Here is a 5,234-nt window from a genome sequence, read left to right as displayed (position 1 = left end):
AGACAAGCATTGGCACAGACCACCAACCAATACAATCGTCACACAAACAGACCACAAAAAAACCTATACATAACATCCCGAGCGGCCAAACAAGACCATGGAGCAGTCAAGGCCTCACTGTGGGTAGGCCATAGCTGGGAAGCCAAAACTGCCTGTGTCCGTGAAAAGTGCACAGTGGCTAGTGAAAAGGCACATTGTGGTCCAGCCCACTTCTGGTTCATTCAGCACAGAATCAGAATGGACCAGCTTGAGAGGTAGAAGCTTAAATGGGGCCTTGCAGGGGAGGTTGGTGACAACTATTGGATGTTATATTCAAGTGAAGGCAGGAGTCAGAAAGCTAGCATCAGTGTGACAACATTTTTTTGTCAAAAGGCCTCCTGCACCTCCATCTGCTTGTTCCCACACACAGCTGTGTTGCACAGGTCCAGCAAGCCTCTTTGCTAAGGGTGAACAGGGGGTCTTCAGTCGGAGGGGTCTCAACATTCAGAGCTGTCTTTCATATCCTCCGAGTAGTTCTCAATGTGGAATCTGGATTGTTGTGGTGTGGAAGTTAAATTTGCTCTGTAACTGGGTGCTGGCTTCTTTGAGGAATACCTGGGCATCAGCATCTTCATTGATCGCATTGTGCACCAATGGCACTGGCTGCAACACAGTTAGTGCCCAGATGTTCTGGCTGTGCAGCGCCTTCAACCCCGGGATGTGCACTAGAGATTCCTTCACAGCACTGAAGTCTACTCTACGCCCTTTTGAGTCCCTTCCATCAGTACGAGCAGCACATCCCTCAGTATGGCTAGTATAGTGTGGTCCCAAGAACCAGGATAGAGAAGACGAGGAATGTACAGACGGGAACCACAATTTTATACTCTGGCTTGAAGTAGATGAAGTAAGGCTTAAGCAGCCACCAGTACACCAACGCTCTGCACCAGGTCGCCCACAAAATGAATGAATGCAGCTCACACACTGGTGTTATGCTCCTTCTCGGGGTGGTCTTGTGCGAATGTTCATGTCATCCTTCTGTAGGGCCATGACTATGACCACACCCAGTCTGATGCAGAATAAATCCAACCATTACGATGCTAACTGCTCGTAATGGTGAGGTGGTCAGCATAATATATCCTACCCACCCTCACCACATGCTTCCGGTCCCCTCTCCCTGCCCGGCTCCATGCCCAAGCTATCGCCCCCTGCACCCTGTCCCCTGTTTCTGCTCTCTGTCCTCCCCTGCTCTCACTCTGTGTTTCCGGGACCCCCCTGCCTGTCCCACTCCCTACTACTGCAAACCCATGGCTAAGGTCCCTGCACCCTGCCCTGCTCACCACTGTCCTCTATCGCTGCACTTCCCCCGTCCCTTGTTCTGCCCAACAAGTCTGCCACTGCTCCCCGTCCCAACCCCTGTACTCTGTCCTGCTCCTGGACACGCTCTCTGTTACTGTACCTTGCCCATGCTCCCTGCCCCTTCTCTTAACCCTACACTGCCCTTATCCTGCCCTTACTCCTGTCCTGAGCCCTGTTCACCATCTCTGGCTCTCCCTCACTCTTTCCTTGCCCCCCACTCTCCCTCTCCCGGTCTACGCCCTCAGTCTCTCAGGTGGCATCTTGACAATCTTCTTGTCAAACCCTCTGTCTCCCCAGCCCCTCTCTCTCCTCCTGCCTCTACTGTCTCCCCAGCCCCCCTCTCTCTCCTGCCTCTCATAGTATCTCCGCACCTCCACTGTCTCTCCCGAGTCCCTCTCTTTTCTGCCCCTCACTATCTCTCCCCGCCCCAACTGTCTCCCCCCAGCCAATCTCTCTCTTCCTCCTCGCGGTCTCTCTCAGTCCAGCAGCCCCTCTTTCACTCACTCTCTCTCCAGCGCCTCAAGTTCTCCCTGTCACCACTGTCTCCTCCTGCCCCCTCTTTGTCCTGCCCCTCACTGTGTCTCTCCAGCCCCTCTCTGTCTCTCTCCAGATCCTCTGTTTCTCACCAGCCCCCCTCTCACTCTTTCTCCCCACCCCGTCTCTCTCTTTCTTTCCAGCCCCTCTCTTTATCTCCACCCCCTCACCCCCTCTCCCTCTTTCTCTACATCCCCTCTCTCTCCTTCTCTCCATCCCCTCTCACTCTTTCTTTCCAGCCCCTCTCTGTCTTTCTCTCCATCCCCTCTCTCTCTTTCTTTCTTTCCAGCCCCTCTCTTTCTAACACCTCCTTCAATCTCGCAGTCACCAGACCAGAGATTATCCGCTCCACTACCAAGTAAATCACCCAGATGGCAAGAACTGAGAAAAAAGCCCCATCCCAGTATCTCAGCTCAGTGCCAGCCAAAGTTCATGGTCATGGTCATGGTCTTGGTTGCTGACCATGATGACATCCATAGTGCAAAGAGACTGATCATCATGCGGGAAAAATCAGTCAACTAGTGTGCAGCATTGGTCATAATCACCAAGGCCAAGCTCTGTGGCAGATATCCACTGGTTATTGGCCTGGCTCTGGAGGAGTCTGTGCTTCTTATCACCTTGCATGCCTTGCATTCTGCGTGTTGCCAGTTCGGCCCTATAAACGGGTGCTTGTCCCGCCTTAACATTAACGCAGTGCGGGTTTGGGCTCCGAATATGTCCCGAGTGGACTCCGGATCTCTAGACCCGGTCCTGACCTGCTTTGTTCCAGTCTCGCTATGGTTCCCCTGTCCCTCTCTGGCTCTGTCCCACTGTTGCTGTGGTCGCAGATCTGATAGTGTCTGAGCCTGGCCTCTGCAAAGGGGGAGGAGGGCGTTGGGAGAGAAAGGGGTGCAAAACTCTTGCACTGGCTGCAAAGTCCCCTCCTCCGCGTCAGCTGACCCTCCTTGATGACCTCTGCTGATCCTCCCTCTTGTGGCACTGACCCTCCCCTGCCCATTGTCTCTCCCTTACCGGGCCCAGCTCATTTCCAGCAGCCACACCACTCAGTATCCCTCGGTGGACCCAGCCCTCGTCACAATTCCACTGATCCTCCTTCTTGCGGCACTGACCCTCCCCTGCCCATTTGTCTCTCCCTTACCGGGCCCAGCTCATTTCCAGCAGCCACACCACTCAGTATCCCTCAGTGCACTCGGCCCTTGTCACCATTCCACGGCATACACCTGGGCCTTCCCTTGACTGCTGAAGTTCATGCCTAAAACTCACCTTGCACCTGTACATCCATGCATGGTATGACTTCACTCTTTTACATTTCTTTTTACTGGGACCTAACGAAGAGTGTTTTGGGGGCATACCTGCTGCTAATCTGGTGTGGAAGGTTTTTCGTGCGGGTCCCGGCAGTTCTCTCGGCCTGCAAACTGTTCCACAATGCTCCGCCCTGCCAGGCCTGCTTGAGCTCCGCACTCGCACAATGGACAGTGCGGTGCCAGTAAGGAAAAGGCAGGGGGCGCGCGCTGTCGTAAACAGTCATCACGAGAATTTGCGCGCGCCCTGTCACGAGACTGCAGGAGAGCAACGTCATCCTCTTCACCCCGCCCCACCCCAGCTAAGCTCAAGCCAATCAGAGCATCTGTGTTGGGTGAGGGCGGGCAACAGACACTGAAATAAGCCTAAATAGTAAAAAAAAAACGAATGGGCTACTAAATTGAGCAGCACTCGGCACCAGCTCCTCACAGGGTCTCGGCGAGCTACCGGCAGCTCGCGATCGACCAGTTGGAGACCCCTGGCTTAGAGATCAATCCCTCTGGTGGCAGCTCACCATATGTGCCTTTAGAAGGCAGGGTATGTATCCCAAAGGATATCATCAAAGATTTCCATATGCTTGAAGATATTGAGCAGTGGTTTGTAGCATAAGAGATAGCAATGTTGGCCTGCCAGGTCCCTGAGAAGGATTGCAGAGCGGGGTTGTGGGGCCGCTTTGTGAGTGAAGGGAGGGATACATTGTTAGACCTACCCAGTGAAAATAGGATGTATTTTGCCCACATGAAGGAAGCCCTGTTGACAAGGTATGGTTTGACCCCAGAACTCTATAGACAGAGGTTCAGGAACTGCAAGAAGCTGGAGGCAACCACTTGTGTAGAATTTGTATCTTTCTTTTGCAGAGCTGTGGATGGTTGGGTGAAGAGTAGCAAAGTGGATACTTTTGAAGCGCTCTATTATTTGTTTGCATGGGAATACTTGACTGCCAATTGTTTTCCAGAGCTATGCCAACACCTTATTGATAGCAGGTTAACTACCCCTAGGACGCTTGCTGAGGAAGCGGACCGCTGGGTCAGTACCAGGGTCCACAAGGGTCATGTGGGAGACTACGCCAAGGGTGGGCAGGGTCCCCAGCAGAAGAGTGGGGGGACGAGGGTGAACAGAGGGAGTTCCAGAAAGTGCCCCAAAGTAATTCCCAAGGCAACCAAGGGAAGGATTCCCAGCCTCCCCCTGAGAAGAAGCAAGAGGCCCCGATAGGTAAACCTGGTCAGAGGGGCTCCTACAAGTTCTTTACGTGTGGTCAATTGGGCCACTGTTGGTATGATCCACAGTGTTTCATGAAGGATTCCAAAGCACCACCACGTGCACCACCCTGTCAGATTGCCAGTGTAGCCCTGGGGGTAGATGGGTGCCCAAGGTGGGTGGGGTCCTGCAGAAATGTCCCTTGTCTCTTTAGGAGACTTTGAGATGGTACGTAAGGCCCAGCTGCCTGATAACACAAAAAAATACAGGCAATGAGTGACCATCAATGGCCATGGAGTGAAGGCTCTTAGTGACACCAGACCCAATGTGACAGCTGTCAGGTGTCACCTGGTATTTGAAGAGCATGTGGTCCCCCATACCTTTTACCCATTGTTGCCGCTGACAACACAGAAAGCCACTGCAAGGTTGTTCAGGTTCCCTTCAAGTGGGGGGTCTCAGGTACTCTCCATGTAGCTGTGAGGCCAGCCATGCCTGTTGATTGTCTGCTGGACAATGATTTAGAAAGCTCCCGTGGGATAAGGTGGAGAAGAAGGCTCATTTGGAGATGTTGGGTCTGCCTGAGTGGGCGTGTGTAACCAGTCGGTCTATGGCAGGCCGTAAGGGTGTGCAAGAGGTCCTGGAGCCTGAATGTATGGCCCAGGAACCTGCCTTAAAGAGAAGAGGTAGGGGGCATGGGAAACCAGACCCTATTTTTTCCACGGCCCTGGAGGAGGCAGACCTTGAGGGGGATGCCCTGGAACCAACAAGGGAGCAAATTGCTGAACTGGGGGACCTGCCTGAGCTGACCCATTGGCAGCAAGAAGAAGGACCCTCCAGGGAGGAATTTTATGCAGCGCAGAGGAAGT

General features: G+C 53.4%; 1 pseudogene; it reads right to left on the bottom strand.

Annotated features, from left to right (window-relative positions):
* Positions 1 to 476: 476 nt before the first annotated feature.
* On the bottom strand, positions 477 to 3,151 carry LOC147698148 (proton-coupled zinc antiporter SLC30A2 pseudogene; annotated as a pseudogene).
* Positions 3,152 to 5,234: the final 2,083 nt, after the last annotated feature.

This window comes from Lissotriton vulgaris, chromosome 8 (genome assembly GCF_964263255.1).
Source record: "Lissotriton vulgaris chromosome 8, aLisVul1.2, whole genome shotgun sequence".
Taxonomy (NCBI): Eukaryota; Metazoa; Chordata; class Amphibia; order Caudata; family Salamandridae; genus Lissotriton; species Lissotriton vulgaris.
Note: the sequence above shows the minus strand (reverse complement) of the source record. Positions and strands in the feature narration are given on the sequence as shown.